Source organism: Pteropus medius, unplaced genomic scaffold, assembly GCF_902729225.1.
Source record: "Pteropus medius unplaced genomic scaffold, Ma_sr-lr_union100, whole genome shotgun sequence".
NCBI classification, from domain to species: domain Eukaryota; kingdom Metazoa; phylum Chordata; class Mammalia; order Chiroptera; family Pteropodidae; genus Pteropus; species Pteropus medius.
In genome coordinates, this window is record NW_024349797.1 from 3,862,935 (window position 1) to 3,880,756 (window position 17,822).

Consider the following 17,822-nt stretch of genomic DNA (forward strand, 5'->3'; position numbering starts at 1 on the left):
CAGCTTCTTTTTGGAGGGTGGGTAATCGTGATGAGCAATACTTTTAATACCAGGGCACTATTTTTGGCAGTTTTCTCAGCCTCTTTTCACCTTTCTCTATTCCTTTGAAAAAACTTTGCCCTTTTTAAGAGTCAGCTTCAGGGTAACCCCCTCTGTTAGCTCTTCCTAACTTCTCCAGGCTGACGTGGGGCTCCTTCCTCTCAGTTCCCACAGTACCTATTATAGAACATCTCACATTATATGTTAATTTTCATTTTATGTGTCTATCTGCCCCATAAGACAGTTCTCAGACAGCAGGAAACCTGGCTTCTCAATTGTCTAGCCCGTGGGCCCATAGTAGGTTTACAACAAGATGAGGGGATCTCTCCAAGAAGCCTCACGGGCCAGGTGGGTACATGAGCACAGCATGCTGGGCACAAGACACAGATACACTTTACTTACATATCATGTATAGCAGCGGTCCTCAACCTTTTTGGTATCAGGGAACAGCGCCCCTGTGAGAATCTAATGCCTGATGATCTGAGGTGGAGCTGAGGCGGCGATGCTAGCCCTGGGAAGCGGCTGCAAATACAAATGAAGCTTTGCTAGCCCCCTGGCTGTTCACCTCCTGCTGTGCAGCCCGGTTCCTAAAAGGCCATGGACTGGTACTGGTCTGCAGCCTGGGGGTTGGGGACCCCTGATATATAGGAATACTTTTCACTTTTACAGGAAATAAGTTCTCTCTCACTTCTTGAATTCCTCACATAGCCCTATCAATTTATCTTTCATTTTCTCACTTATTGTAGAACTGTGGGTACAGAGAATAATTCCTCTAAGATAACAGTCATGCCGGCACAGAAAAGCTGGCAGTCGTCCCATGGCCTCATTCTCTGAACACAGTAGCAGGGGGGATTGTGGGTACTGGAGTCCACATGTCCTTTCTAAAGAGGTAACCACTACCTAGTCAGAGCTGACTGATGCTGTGAGGGAATACAGGCCTGGTATTGCCAGAACTTCTGACTTTCCAAAAGATGCTGGCAGTCTAAAATTTTATGTGAAAGCAACACATATTTAGAGGTTAGCAACTGATTATAAAATTTAAGTTGCCCTATGGGCTAGATTAGGCCTGGGGGTTGTTAATATGTGACTTTGGTGATAGCACCTCCATTCTAGTGCTTATTACATTGTATGTCATGGTTTACATGTCTGGCTCTCTCATAAGTTGTGAGCTTCTGGAAGGCAGGGGTTGTGGCTTACCATTGTACCCCTTTGTTTATCACCCCTTTGTGCCTGGCAACGAACAGGCATGCAATTGACACTGCAAAGGATGAGGAGTTGAAGTACTTAGTGTGTGATGGGGGCTCTTAGAAGCTGAGTGAGACCATTACAGGGTGAGGGGTGGGCAGATAGTGGAACATTGGAGGCACAGTTATGGGGCATGTTAGTGTAACGTAGGGAGACAGTGAAAGAAGATGTACCAGCCCCAACTCTGGTCTCAGGGAGCTTGAACTACAGTAGTGTGTGTCTTTGAAGAGAAAATGGGCAAGCAGATGACTGGGTTAATGGAAATCTATTGTGGCCTTGGGTCACTTTAGGCTTTGGATCCAGGAGGATACATCCCAACACCATATCATTTATTCATTATTCAGCAAATATTTATTGATGCTTACTCTATGTCCGGCATCATTTTAGGGGTTGGCATATTTCAGTGAACAAAAGAGACAAGATCTCATGCCATAATGGAACTTATATTGTGCTCATTGGCCGTCAGAAAGACTAACTACAAGTCTACTTAATTGTGAAGGAGGTTATAGCCACCTAGAGTGGTTAGGTCAGTGAATCTGTGATGGGCCAGGATGTCCTGGAATGCTCTGATGGCCTCGAAGCCCTATGTCGCCCCACACCAAATCCTAGGCTGGGTTCAGTAGGTACTGTTCACTTACCCATCCCCTTTTCCTTGGCTCCCAGGCAGGAGTCAGTTTTGTGAGTGCATAACTCCAAAGTCACAGACTGTGACAAACCTTTCAGGATTTCAGCCTTTCTGGAATACCTACTTATTTCCTCAGAGACATTTACCTTTTTTAAAACTCGGCATTAGCATTTTTCTAGGAGAACATGATGAAAAGTCATTCTTTTCTTCACCCAACTGGTGCATCTGACAGCGAAATGCCAGTTAGAATTCCAGGATTACATCTCTCCCTGGGTTAATTGAGGTTTAAAGCAGTGTAGGCAGCCTCCCTCGGGGCCAGATGCTCACTGTGCTGTGTGGGACTTTTTGGCCGTTTATTTCTAAAATTAGATCCCAAGATTTGTGTGTGTGCCCATTTACATTCCGAGTGTATGACTTGATATATTTATTTTTGTCCATTCGCTGACTATATTCTAGGATGAAGCTATTCATGAAAATGTAAATATGGTACCTGAGGGCTGTCAGACATACTGGAGTTACTCTAGAGTTAGGTAGGAATTAGTTCAAACAAATGATTATTTTAAAGCAAGATGGAGGAGTTGGGACCTCTGGTGAAGGAAACAGAGAAGGAAACAGGTCTGCTGGAACAGAGAGAATACAGGATTTGGCACCAGAAGACCAGGGCTTATGATGGCTCTGTTAATTAATTGCCTGGATCTTGAACTAGTCCTCTAATCTCTCTAATCCTCCATTTCATTATCTGTCAAATGGTGGTAACAATACTACCGGGTTAAAGTAGGGATTAAGTGAAATATGCCCTCAAAAGCACTTTAATAAACCGAAAAGGGCAGCACAAACATTTATTCATTCAGTAAATTAGTGAATAAATGAGTATTTGGACAGTGCTTTGCTGTTTTTATTAAAGGGGACAGCAAAGAAGGAAGACATAAGCTTGGGTGTCTTTTAGAACAATTTGGAAGGCTCTTCAAGGGCTGCTTGCTACTTATTTATTCATAGGTTGACCACTAGGAATCCGAAGCAGTTTTTGTGCTTTCTGGGTGCAGCGGGCATTCCCTATAAGAGTGGGTGAGCATAGGCCTTGGGGTCATACAGGCCTGAGTTGAAACCCTGGCTCTGCCACACATTAGTTCTGTGACTCTGAGCGGTTCAGTTTTCCAGTGTGACTCTTTAAGGTTCAGTTTTCTTACTGGTTAATAAGAAATGGATAATAATATTACATACTTCATAGAGTGACTAGAAAGAAAAAATGTGATAATAGATGTAAAGCTTTTAACGCAGACTGACACGTAAGTACCCAATATGTTGCTAACCATTATTCTTTCCCTAGAATTTTGGTGTTCTTTCTATTTTGCCTCAACCCTCTTTACTAAGGTTGAAAAACTGGTGGCCTTCAGGCCGAATTTAGCCTGCACTATGTCTTGTTTGATCGATACAGAGTTAACTGTTTTTAACTTGGTTGTTGTCATTTATGAATTAGGAAACTTCATGTGAAAATTCAGATTTGGAGCTGCTCTTTAAAATCAGAAGTTCTGGTGCAGTGGGACTGCTGGGCTGGCATTCCCATGTAGCGGCAGTTGCCTAGGGCTGGCTGGGGCTGATGACAGAGCTGGCCTCTCCATTTTGCCACTTCTTACTTTTAATACACCTGATCATATTTACTCACATTTGCTCTGCCTGGCTCCTATTGCCTTTTGAGTTTAAAACTCCTGCTCTTTTAGGGTGGGTTGATTTTCAGGTATCCTTGTGTGTCTATTAGTTGTGAATTTGGCTACCTCCATGAGAATCTCAACCCCAGTACTTCAAACAAGCATGATTTTTCTCACAGCAAGAAGTGCAGAGGAGGGCAGGGCAGGGCAGGGCAGGTGCAGCCACTGGGAAATGTCCTGCATTACCCTCGCCCCTTTCAGCTTCCTGCTCTGCCATCTGGAGCTTGTGACTTATTCTCATGGTTGCTAGATGGCTGGTTGTTCCCTAGGGATCAAAGCTACTTTCTAGGTAGGAGAGGGGGATAATTAAAGAATTCAAGGTGCATGCCAACTAAGTATGTCCCTTCTTACTAGGAAAACAGTAGCCAGAGACCTCACCAAGCAGGCTTCTAGTTACATTTCATTGATCAGAACCCAGTCTTCCAACCACTTTAAGTAGCAAGGGAGTTTTCAGCTGGGCATGTGGCCACACCATAGCACTGGTGTTTTTTTTTTTTTTTTTGGTTAGAGGAGGAGGAGAATAGCTAATGAGTAAACAGTTTGCATTGACATGTCAAATATATTTTTTAAATAAAATTTATACAAAGGTTTTTTTTTTTTTTTTTTGGTAGCCTTGGGTATGAAAGGGAAGAATTATTTTTAGTAGCAAAAATACAAACAAACAAACAAAAACCCAAAAAACTACATTCTTCTCCAGTTTTCTAATTTAAAGTTGTATCGAGTTCAGTGAAAAATTGTATGCTCTGAAGTTGCAGGAGACCTGATTGAGTTGCCTGTGTCACTCTCTTCTTGATCTTTTTCTTCTTCCAGCTATCTCCAGCCACTTGGGACTTTCTGCCTCTAGGATACCTGTGACTCAGCCTTCCCTCCCTCAAAGAGGAAAGGTCTCTTTATTTGCTTAGTCATTCTATAAATTTCAAAGAGCTAAACTTTTTCATTTTACTGATTAATCAGAATGATGAACTCTTCATGTAGTTTTATGAGCTCAGAGTTGGTTAGAATCGTGCCTACTGTAGGGTTGTCATGAAGATGAAATTAGATAATGCACATAAAGTGCTTAGCGTAGTATCCACCATACAGGAATCTCTCAAAAAAAAGTGGTAAGAAAGTTTATAATTATACTCTTCTGGTTTTTGGCTTTTTTTTTTTTTTTGATGCCACCTGTCACAAATCAGGTTTGGATCACCAGACCATAGTTCTGTTAATAGTTCAGGTTGGCATTACAATTACTGAGAAATTTACTCAAAGATGGTTCCATGAGGGTCTTCTTGTCTGCAGCACATAACTTTCTCTGGGAAGACCAGCTCTGAGAATTAAACTGGATTTCTCTTCTTGAGCTTCCACCTTCTGTGTTCAAATGATGTTCCTCTATGTAACTTCTTCAAGAAAAGACCCAGACACTTTCTACCATAAAGTTACATTATCATACACTGAGGTCGGAGAATAGTCGTCTCAGGCAGAAGCTCTCCAGGCCGACCCGCCTTTTGGATGACTGTTTCTCACTTGGGTCTAGACCTCTTTGTGGCTTAGCTTTTATTTTGCAGATTGTCCTTTTAATAATAACAATTTTAGCTTATGTTGGAACAGTTGCTACCTTTCTGTTAATTACCTGCTCTATCTTATTTAAGCTTCATGGTAGCTCATGAAGTGGGTACTATTATTATCTCATTTTAGCTATGATGACACTGAGCTTTCAAGAGGTTGAGTGACTTGTCCAGAGTCCTTCAGCTAGTCTCTGACTCTGTTTTCTCTGATTCCAGCCAGGTGCTTTACCACCACCTAACCTCTCCTACCGTCTAGCTAGGCAGACGCAGAGACCTCCCAGTAGAGAAAGGCCTTTCGGGAGAGTGGAGAGACTTTGGGATAATTCTTACTTTTGGAACTCTTTTGGAGAGGGAGTACACCCCCACTTGATCACTCTTACTCATCTACTTGTCTAGAGAAGTGTTTGAGTCACAGCTGTTCTCTTTCTGCCCCCCTCCCCGCCCCGCCCCCAGTCACTTCTATGTTCCTCCTAGGTCGCAGAACTGAAAGTTAGCCAGATTCTCTTGCAGGAATCTGAAAAATGCTGCTGGGCTCATGTTCCCAAATTAGGCCAATTTCCTCATCCCCCAGCAGCTCCACTCAGCTGGAGCTCCCTCCGAGCTTGGCATTACGTCCCTCGCCCTCCGCCTGTTCCCTGACTGGTCTGCCAGCCGGGCAGTTATTTTCAGCCCAATAGGGTTATCTGCTGACCCTTTTTGGTGACATTTTTCTCCTTTCTCACAAAAATAACTTTCCTGATTGGTCACATTTTTCAGCCTTTTTCGTAGTCTCTCTCCAATGGGCTGGTTTGAATGATGCTCTGATAACGTTGTCAAAGAAGGATGCAGAGAATTTGATGTGGAACTGTTCAAGAGGAATGTGTTTTCCACACTTCATATTTATGTCATGCTTTGCATGCTTCAATTTAGAACTCTCCCTTGGGGTGGACAGATGTGCATCACTGACCCATCCCTGGGGCTGGCCACTGTGTGGGAGGGAATGTCATCTCAGGGTAGAGCCTGCAGTTAGAAATAGCATCTCAAGATTCTCCTCCAGCGCTGGCTCTGGCTCTTTCAGTGTCCCAGAGGCTCTTTCACAGCCTCTGCCTCATTTTACTATCTGTAAAGCAGAGGATCGCTCTGGCTGGCTTCCTACAGGTCCCGGGGTGAAAGGTGGTGCCGGAAGAACACTTTCAGATCCTCTTCTCCACCTTCAGAGAGGGTTAAATGAGAAATACAGGTGAAGAGTTTAGCCCAGTGCTGCATTAAGTTAGCTACTTAATATTGATAGTTATCAATATCAACACAACCTGAGAAAGTAGAATAGATGATTATTTTGTTTTTAATCCCAGCTCTGCCAATTATTAGGTATATATCTTGGGCAAGTTACTGTGACCTTTTAATATTTTTCTAGCCTTTTGTTTCAGCGATGCATCTTCAATGCAGCCATTACACTTCTGTCTGTACATTTATGTTTGCTGGTCCAGAAAACCTCTGGGATGTGCTAAAGTACAGCATTGATGGCTTAGAACTCTTCTGGCTCATCCTTTATAAAGAGGTGGTTAGTGGACCAGCAGTTTGCAGTGTTCTTACTCAATACATGTCCTAAAAATTTTTAGCTTCCTCGGAGGATAGAATATATAGAATATATATAATCTTGGTAACCCTAGGAGAGAAATCTGCCTATTTTGGAAGTAACATTGAATAAGTCATGATCTGATAGGATTTACGAAATGTCTTTTGACTTCACCAAATAAGAGACTAAATCACCTAGATCCTACTAATTACAAGTAAATGCTAGATGCTTAATAAAAATATGTGTAATCAGCAATACCAACCCAGTTAGTGCCTGACTTGTTACTATCGTATTGCCTCAAGAAAGATGAGAAATCCCCACCTTAGACTTCTCAGCATTGTTAATTTGCATTAAAAGAACACACATATGATTAACAACTGTAGGTCATATCTGCTTACAACCCATTCCAAATGGAATGGGTCAGATTCCATTGTAATATTGGAATTTGGCTTGACTCCTGTTTAGTGTAAAGAGATCACTGGCTTATGTTCAGAAATCTTATTTTTTGGTATGTGAAAATGTTCACGGTAATGATACTTTTGTTGTAATGAGAGTTGACTTATATTCAGGCAAGGTGCCCAGAGTAAAGACTTCTCAGAATCTATAGCTGTAAATGGCATTATGTTAGGGGGAAAAATATTTGAAAATTAGAGAAATGGTTTCAGGCACTTAACTTACCCAGACTGTGACAGTGGTCTCTCTTTTTATATTCCCACCCTCCTGCAGTTCAGCCAGAGTGGTCTTATAAAAATGCACATTATTTATTGCACAGCTGCTCATGGCCCTTAGGATAAAAAATGGCAAATTCTTAGTTTGACTCTGTGTGATTTAGGCCTTGCCTACACCTCCAGCCTCATTTCATACCTACTACCTTGGTTTCAGTCACAGGGAGTCTTTACTTTGCTTATGCAGTTCTCTACTAATGCTAATTCCCTAAAATATTGTAAATCCATAGAACAGAATAGAATAAGAATAAATTTCCTAGGATAATCACCCCACTTTTTGCTGGGCTGACTCATACCTCTCCTTTGGGTTTAGCTTCACTATCACTCCTTCATTAGATGAGAATATTGTGTTCTCATTTAAATTAGCTCTCCTTATTATACTCTACTCTCTTATAGCTTTTTTGTTTTGCTTTTTCTCTGTCACTCCAACCACAGTTTTAAAACTATGTTTATGTAATTAGGTTTGTCTCCCTCACAAATTGCAAGCTCTAGAAGTGCCTATTCTGCTCCCCTGGCACTTCATAGGTCCTCAGTAAGCACTCGTGAATGAGGAACACGTGGAGGGGGGACGATTTGTTCAATTTAGGGACAGATAGTTTGAGGTGCCTGTGAGACCACCAGCTGGAGATGTCCAGAAGGCTTTGACATGTGGGACTCATGCTCCGGACTGGGCTCTGAGCGGAAGCTAGAGATTGGGAAGCCATTAGTACCGAGGCGGTAAATGGAGGCCCAGCTCTATAAGGGAGAGCTTTAAAGAGAGACGAGGCCTTGGGCAGAACCTAAGGAACACCCTTGTTAAAGGAACACACAGCCAAAGAAGAGCTCACAAAGAGAGATTGGGGAGGTGTGGCCAGAAGGGAGAGGGACACCTGTGGAGCCTAGAGCCAAGATAAGAGAGTGTGTTAAGGACTGGAGGGGTCAAGAGTGTTTGATGCTGCCAAGAGCATCCAGGACGGTGAGACCCTTTCTCTGGAGCAGGGTCTATTGGGTTTAGCAGTAGGGAGTCCCTGTGCTTTCAGGGAAGCAGTCAAGGGACTGTGCGCCTGGCACAGTACCACACACCAGGCAGGTTCTCAGTAAATATTTTGAAAGAATTGAGTAAATATATTATGACACGTATACAGTAGTCACCAAATGTAAAAGGCCTCCCTGTCTCCCTTCCAAATCTCTCTCTGCCTTTTTCTCTGCTAATGAGCCTTCTTGTGTCTCTTTTTCCTCCCCTTTCTCTTTTTCCTGTATCTCTTCCTGTTTTTTTACTCTTCTTTAGTGATAACAGAACTCGATTCCACATACTTCCATTTGCCCATCCATTCATAATATTTTTATTGACATATTTATAAGTAGAATTTTATTCATTCACTCATCTTAAATTTAATATACACTTTCCAGTATCAAAATGAATAAGATAATTTTATATTCTAGTTGGGGAACCATACATTTAGACAAAAAATTATAATAAGTAGTATCAGAGAGTGAGAACGCAGAAGGAGCAACTAATCCTGCCTGGGACTTAAGGAAGCCTTCTTATAGGAGGTGACCCTTGAGGTGGGTTGAAATGAATGAGTAGGAATTTGCTAATGAGAGGGAAGAATGATGGGAAAAGCCTGTTCCAAGGGCCTGGAGTTTTCAGGGCATTGTGAACAATTTAGTGTACTGGGAACATAGGCCTTGTATTCCTAGTGGAGGAATTTGGGTTTATTTTATAAGTTGTAAAGAATTTAAAGCAGTGAATGACATTACTGACTGTTCTAGGAAGGTAAATCTGGCAGCTACATGGAGGGTGGTGTGGATTGGGAGAGAGTATTGACAGGGAGACCAGGAAGAGATGGTTGGAGCAGTCAGTCCTTTTGAGAGATAATGAGGAATGCCCAAACGTCAGGCATTCCCAGACCGTTTTAACAGTTTTGGGTATCTGCATACCACTCACATTATTATTAACTTAACATTTTTCTTTTAATCAGCTGCCCTTTTATATTTCAATTTTATATTTATTATTATTTTTTTATTCAACTATAGTCGACATACAGTATTTTATCAGTTTCAGATATACAGCATAGTAAGTATATTTATTTTTAAAAAGAAACTTTATCAGTGAAATTACATTTTGTGATAGTTGTATATATTTTTTAACATACATTAAAATACATGGGTGGCTGTATTTAAAAAGGCACATTCGTTACCAACTCCAGTCATCTTGCTTATACCAGTGGCATATGTTCCTTACTTTGGGAGATAATAAACTAAAGCCTGGCAAAGGGGAGAAGAGGAGCGGTCGGTGCCCAGAGCCATTTTTAAGGGGAAATGGAGAGGATGTGGTAACAGATTGGCTGTTGCGGGTGAGAGGGAAAGAGAGTCTGGAGTTGACTCCTTGTGTAGCTAAAAGGACTGACTAGATAATGATATTTTTGAGGCTGAGGATTTAAGAGTATCAGCAGTTGGGGAGCAAGAAGAGATAATTATTTCGTTTTGGGCATGTTGAATTTGAGTTTCCTTCAGGATTTTCTATGGTGGCACACAGACTCTTCATGATCTCCGAGTGCACATATTTGAGGGTTTCAAGTAGAGAAGAGATTTGTATTTAGAAAATACTTTGGCAATAATTGGTCAGGGATGGATCCAGGTTTTGCGAGTCCTGAAACCTATGCAATTTAGAGGCCTTCTTTAAGAAAAATAATTCAAAATTATGAATTCAAAATGTGATATGAAAGTAAATACTTACTTATAATGAGAAAAGAAATCATGGCAAATTATTAGAGCTTTGGATATTTGGGTGCCTTTCTTTGAAGATCATGTTAGGTAGGGAACCAGAAATGCATGCATAGAAATGCCTCTTGATTGAGACATAGCTTCCCCTCCTTATCTAGAACTCTCTGTAACTCCCAGGGACCTGTGCAGGTATGGTGTATAGAATGGAGGAAGGTGAGACTGGGAATAGGCAGGCCAGGTAGGATCCAGCTGAGAGAAGGTAGAACATGAGCTTGTTAAATTGCATGGTTGTGCATTTTCTCCATTATCTCTCAGCAGGCTGGGTATGGACACAGCAAAGGCATATGGTTGGCTTGATCCAGATTTTGGGGATTTCTAGGAGAAATGTGGTAAAAAGACAAGGGTGTAAGGCACAATGTGATGGAGTTGAAAGTGAGCTGGGTTGATAGGAAAGGAAGTAAAACCAAGAAGGAAGTTCTTAGATAACGGAGGGAAGGAGGGGACTAGATATTTCAGAGATGAAGTAGTTCCAGGTTATGATGAGTTTGAAAAAGTAGCAAGATCATTGGCATCTAAAGGGTGGAGGAACTATGAAGCTAAGCATTAAATTATTCATGTGAACCTTCACTTAGAATGATGGGACCAGTTATGGAGCAAGAATGCCCAAGTTTTTGATCAGTCTGTTCTCAGATAATTGTTAGCAACAGGGAAAAGAAGGAAAGAGGTGATGTAGCTGAATGGTATGAGTTTCAAAAGAAGTGTTCTGTAGTAGTTTGGAAGAGTATGGTCTAGAGGAACTTTGGGAGGTGAGGCAGGAATGCTGTCTTGGAACCCTGGTTTGTGGGGTTTTAAAGCATGAGTGGGCTCTGTTTGAGAAACTGCAAGAGAAATGAAGTCCATGGGGGAAAGCCAGGTTTTAGGAGAGGCGAGAAGACAGAGAGTGCTGTGAATAGAGAATATCTAATCTGTTTAGGAACAGTAAGATTGTGGTCAGAAAGCCTCACTGAAATCATTAGCTAGGCTAGATTTCTTCTCATTATGTAGCATGTCAATAATTACTGAGAAAGAGCAGAATGATAGTAAAATATTCTTTTAATAATGATACTTTACAGGAAAAGGGTATTGACTGATGTTGAATGTCACTGGTGATAGACTGAAACATTTCTGGTCACATGCCTTTACCCCACATAATAGAGAATTATGTCACCATGTTTAGCTGATTGCTTTTATATTCCATTTTAATCCCTCCAGTGGCTTTTTAGGTATATAGCTTTTTATACTATTTTTTTTTTGTGGTTGCTCTAGGGATTGGCATATGCATCCTTATCACTGGCTACATAGTGTTAATCTTGTACTACTTCATGTAAAATGTGAGGTCCCTTGCAGCAGTGTAAGTCACATTTGTCCCCTCTCATCCTTTGTGCTAGTGATGTCACATACTTTGAAACTACATATGTTATGAGCTCCACAATACCGTTTGTCATTCCACTTTAAACAGTTGTCATTTAGAGAAATTAAGAGAAAAAAGGTGGTCTTTTATATTCACTTACACGTCTGTTTCATTTTGTAGATACAGGTTTCCATCTGGTGTCATTTCTCTTTAGCCTGAAGAACTTTTCTTAGCATTTCTTGTAGTACAGATTTGCCAAGAACAACTTCTCTATTTGATTGATCTGAAACTATTTTTATTTCACCCTCATTTTTGAAGGATATTTTCTATTGATAAAGAATTCCAGATTAAGATTTTTTTTTTTTTTAGGTGAGGCAACCTTGGTTGACCTCACAGATTACCTGGACCTTGTCATTTTACAATCCTTATTTTTGTTTTTTACACCTACAGCACCTGATCTTCCTAGATGGAAGATTTTTAATTTCGGCACCTTAAAGATCGATATTCCTTTGTCCTGGTCCTCATTGCTTCTAATGATTGTTCTCCTGTGTATAAATCTTTTTTTCTTTCTCTTGCTGCTTTAAAGATTTCCTTTTTATCTTTTTTGATTTTTAGCAGTTTGACTATGATGTGCCTACCTGTGATTTTTTTTTTTTATATTGATTCTTCTTGGGATTTGCTGAGGTTCTTAGATCAGTTAAATCAATATTTTTCATCAAATTTGGGAATTTTTTGGCCTTATTTCTTCAAGTAGCTTTTCTGCCCAACTTTTTCCCTCCTTGTTCCTGAGACTCCAATTGCATATATATTAATATATGCTTGATTTTTTTCCCTGAAGTATTATTAATTTTTTTTTTAGATTCTTCAAATTGAATATTTTTTGTTGACCTGTCTTCAAGTTCACTGATTATTTCTTTTATGTCCTCATACTGAACTTTTCATTTCAGATATTGAACTTTTAAATTCTAGATTTCCATTTGTTTTTCCCCTATTTGTTTTTTTTTCATTTATATAGCTTCTGTTTTTGTTAGATTCCGCATTTGTTCATCATTATGACCTTATTTTCTAATAAGTTCTCAAAGATATTTAAAGTAGCTGCTTTAAAACCCTTGTCTATTAATTGCAATATCTGGGTCATCTTGGGGTCAGTTTTTATTGTTTTTTTTTCTTTTGATGATGGGTCACATTTTCATGTTTCTTTACATGTCTAGTAATTTTTGCTCGTACAGAAGACATTGTGGATAATACATTGTAAGAACTTTGGATTATATTACCTCCTCTGAAAAGTGTTGATTTTTGTTTTAGCAGGCAGTTTAATTATTTTCAGATCACCTTGAACTTATGAAGACTTGGTTTTAGACTGTTAGATGAAATCTATTTTGGTTTTGCTCATAGTCCCAGAGAAAATCTCATAGTCCTAGAATATGATCTTTTCTCCTAAGGCATGGCTATTCTGGGATTTCAGTGGAAAACTCAAGGTGTATACCAAGTGCCTCTCACTTGGTGGAACTCAAACTTCAATCTCTCTTCCTTAAAATGAACAGCAGCTAAAATCTCGTCTCTACTTAAGTTTTTGTTTTGTTTTGCTTATTTGTTTGTTTGCCCTTCAGTAGTTGCTTTTCACTGGGTTTCTTGGAATCTCCTCCATGGTATTAACTAAAGGAATTTAGGAGAGTTTATATGCAGAGTTGGGGTTCTCTCCTTCCCAAGATTTTTTCCTCTCTATTCTTATTGACTCTTGCAGCCCCAAAATTTGTCTTCAAGCCAGTGAAACTGCAGCTTTCTGCTTGAATTTTAGCTGTTCAGTTGTTGCCCAGACTGGGGATTGCACTCAAAAGGAAAATTCATTTAAACATTTAAACATGGATTTTTTTACCCAGTTCAGTTCTTATCTTTCAAGGATCAAATCCCTTCTAGTTTCTGCCTGCATTTGTTTGCCCTCCAGTGCCTTGAAATAGTTGTATTATATATTTTGAATACAGACTGTTCCCCAATTACTGGATCCAGAACCTGCCAACTGCTTTTGGATTATTTTAGAAAACACTGCAGTTTTTTCCAGGTGGTAACTGTTGGCAAGAAAAGAATGAAAATGGCTGATGTAGAAACAGATTGTGGTGATTTTCTCTTGGGATAACTGACAGGCATTCAGGCACATTAGCTATTGAGACAGAAAGTGTTCTGACATCAGTGGTGTACTTGGAAGTAATTATCAGAAGAATGGGTATGAAAGAGGCCCAGAGACCACGGATACAGTCACCAGGATGTAAGTGCTTATTCATGTAGATGCTGTGCTGAGCACTCTGAAAAGTTAATTTAGAAAGTTGGAAGTCAAGGGCAGGAAGTCTTCCTGTACATCCTAAACTGAGTAGCAAAATGTATAGTTTAAGTGACTTTATCCAGATCAGGCCATTGTCACCTGGGAGCTGTAGAATGGCTGGCCTTCAGCCTTTCTTGTTTGAGAAAGGGTGGGAAGAGAGTCTGAGAAATCAACTTTGGGCTTGGATTGATAAGATGAAAAGAGATAGAGCATAACACGTTTTAACACTGGCCTATGAGTAAGTTTTTACCAAAATGAAAAAACAACAATGTGGTAAGTTTTTCATTAACCAAACTTACTTAATTTAAAGGACTATTCTTTATCCTGTTTTGTGTCTTTCCTAATTTGGTGAGATTGGAAAAGTCTCTTCTTTAAATAATGAAATGATGGTGAGAGGAAATGGTGTTTTTCTTTTAAATATTCTTAACAAAATTAAAAACTGTAAATTAAAAAAATTAAATGCCACATCTGACCTCCCACAAACAAAATTTGTTTTTTGAAATACTGACAGTTCATGAAATTTGGAAGTTTGAGGAACAATTCTAGAAGTTAAAATTTTTTTTTAGGAGTACTGGGGTCACTGGAAATGTTGACGAGGGCAGAGTGAACTGTGTGCTAATTTGCCAGCTGTGACCCTGATGTGCTTAGAGTGTCTTCTCCTCTTGCTTCCACAACGGAGGCAGCATGAAGAAGAACTGCACGTAGGACCTGCAGTGCCTTTGGTCCCACCACAGTGAACAGAGTGGGGAACGGAGCCCGGCCTTTCTCTCTAGCTGTCACAGGCTGGGGGCTGCCAGCACATAGTGTAATACTTCTTTCAAGCTCCCTCCACTTCTTTTCCATCATCACCCTTGAGGAGTCTTGTGGGAGATCAGGTTTCTTAAAGCATCACGGTGACAGCTTGCTCCTCTGCTCTTAGCTTGCTCCAGGTTACTCCCGTCTGGATCTGGGCGAGGTAGCAAGTCTAGACTGTACTTACACAGTCGCAGGGGCCAGGAGGGCTTGCCTTTTGGAGTGCTGGGAATTCACACCCTTGACCGTGCACATTTCTGGCTGCCCATATGCCGGATGGATTTTAACCAACTGAAAATGACAAAAACGTATAGGTTTTGATTTATGATCGAAGTTGAAAGGAATGTTTATTTTGGCTGAACTGCAAAATCTGTGGGGGAACATGGCATTTCTTTATATGTATATGGAAAGTACAGACCCAAGAAGAGTGAGAGCTGATTTAGGATGACCCAAAGGGAGGTAATTAAGATTATGAAGATGCTATCCGAGGGAGGAAAATCCAGGATGAAATTAAGAATGATTTTGGGGGTTGAAATCTGTTCTGGCCCAGCCTCTTCAACAAACTGCTAGCAGTGCTGTTCCATGAGTCATTTGAAACATGGGCAGTTTGATGACTGTGTATTGAGATATGGGATGTGGGTCTTTTTATTATAGGGTGTGTGGGAATATGTGGGGAATGTGACACCACCTGTGTTATTGCCAGACACTGTGGTTGTCCTGAGCATCACACTGATTTCTCAGTGAGCAGCAGAGCTGTGGTTTCCTCTTCTTGGCGCAGGCAACTTTAAAGTGTTTCTCTCTCTTCAGGGAAGCTGGAATAGGTAAGAGGTGGATCGTCAGAACAAACCTGTGCAAGGCAGTCCCAAATAAAATGCCCTGCAGTGTTTGCCTATCAGAAACTTCCCATTGCTTCAACCTTCAGCATTCAAGATTTTTTTCTTCCAAAGCCTGCATTTTATTACTATGATTATTTCAATAATAATATAGTAGACACTATCATACATAATATAGTAGACACCATCACCAACATTTATTAAGTGTTGGCTGTGTGTCAGAGATTATCTCTGGTGTTTACAGCAGATCTACAGGGGACTTCTGACCATTCTCATTTTACACCTGAGGAAAAGGCTTAGTGAAGATGTGATTAGCCCAAGGCCAAACAGCTAGAAAGTGACAATTCTAGAGTTTGTCCCTCCCTAGACCCTACCTTGGCCTCTCCTTTCCTCCCCAGACTCCACCTTTAAAACTACATCTTTTCTCTTTTACCTCTTATTAGCAAACTCATTTCTCCTTCCACAGTTTAGTCACTTATTCTTCAAAGTTACTGTACCCGTTGGTATGAGTAGACTATCTTAATGACATGCAGTAAAGGCACAGGTACTTTCCAAGTACAAAGATGTATGCTGAATTCAGCCTAACACTGCTTGGCACAGTGCTCATGCTGTTACAGTTTATTTGGGGCATTACTTCTTAATTTGGACTTTGTCGTTAACCCTTCCCTTCGTTTTCCTCACTAAAATCACTAAAGGGATAAAGGTTAGACCAAGCTATTTTCTGGTCCTCCTATCTTTCTGAACGTATCATCTGAACGTGTTATCGACTTTTTGCTGTATTTTCTTAAATGATAATTTATAAAATATTTTAAAATATACATTTATGTTTTACATGTAATTTTTTGCTGAATTATTTTGAAGCAAACATCATGACATGTCGCTTCAGCATATATCTCTAAAAAATAGGAACGTTTTCCAAGAAATCTACTTTTTACACCTAATAGTATTGACAATTCCTTAATATCATCTGTTACCCAGTCCATAATTCATTTTCCCTAGTTGTTTCCAAAATGTCTTTTATAGCTTTTTTTAAAACTAGAATTCAATCAAGAATTAAATTAGAATAGTCCTCTACTCCATTCCCCACATCTTTTTAATGGTATTGACTTTTTGAAGAGTTTGGGCCATTTATTGTATAGAGTTTCCCTCATGCTGGATTTGTCTGATGCCTTATTCCAAGTGTCATTGAACTTACTCCTCTCTCACCTGATTTCTACTAAGCTGGATATCAGTTTGGAAGGCTTGATTAGATCTCGGTTGAAAGAGGCAGGAATTTTTCCTGGGTTGTGCTGTGCGCTTCAGGTGGCAGCACGTCGCTTTCCACTGTTCATGCTGCTAAGTTTGATCACTGAGGTAGGATGGTAATAGATAGATATCTCTATTGTTAAGGAATGTTTTTTCCCTTGCAACTGGCATGTGATGTATGCGGTGATTTTTTGACACTATGAGAATGTCCATTTCTCCATCAATCAATCTTTTACCTGATAGCTTTAGCAACTATTGATGATCAGGTTTCTTTTTTATATTTAAAATAGATTTTTTATTTCGATATGTCCATTTTAGCTTGCAAGAGCTATGTTTACTCACAGGGGTTCTTGCACTGTCCATTACCTTCGATGACCTTAAATCCATAAGAAGAAAATCAGGTTTATAATGAATTAATTGTCGGACCCAGGGTTGAGGCAGGAGGAAGACATTGGCAGAGATGGAACTGTGCATGGTGGACAGATTTGAGGAATAAATGCCAGCCCCTGCAGCGTATGCACGTATTAATAAGTGTTAGTTTTCTCTCTCAAGAAGCATAGAAGAACAGCTTTCTTGGATCTTCTTTCAGATTGCTGGAGAAAGGAAGGAAAGTTTAAGCCAGTAATCTAGGTTTGAGCATAGGAGCTGTTTTGCTCCTAGAAGCTGGAAGATGGGTAGGTGTGAAGTTTGCAATGGATCTTGCTTAACTAAATGTCTTTTCTGCTGGGAATTTATGTGTATGTTTGGACTGGCTTTTTGAAACAAGTTGCAGTTTGGCTTTTAGACTGATTCATATTGTGGGGTTTCTCTAGGACTTGTAAGAGTATGTGAGAAGTTTCTAAACTCAAAAGGCTCCTTTTTTGGCACTGCAGCATCTTTTCCATTTCGGCATCTTAAGAATCTGGGGGAACCATATAAAGATCAGAAACAAGTCTGGCCCTAAAGGCTTCCTCTGACTTGGTAATTCCAGTGAGTTGAATCCTGGCCCATTCGGATGAGACCATATAAAGAGGACGTTTCCTGAATTTCCCGCTCTCTGCCTATCACAGGCTCCTTTTTGTAGAAAGCTGGTATTTCAGGACTGCAACCACGAGTCACGT

General features: G+C 40.2%; 1 protein-coding gene across 3 annotated transcripts in view; it reads left to right on the top strand.

Moving 5' to 3' along the window:
• The window catches only part of IFT43 (intraflagellar transport 43), a 73,602-nt gene that overhangs the window by 3,366 nt on the left and 52,414 nt on the right, over nucleotides 1–17,822 (top strand). The gene's annotated exons all lie outside the window — the stretch shown is intronic.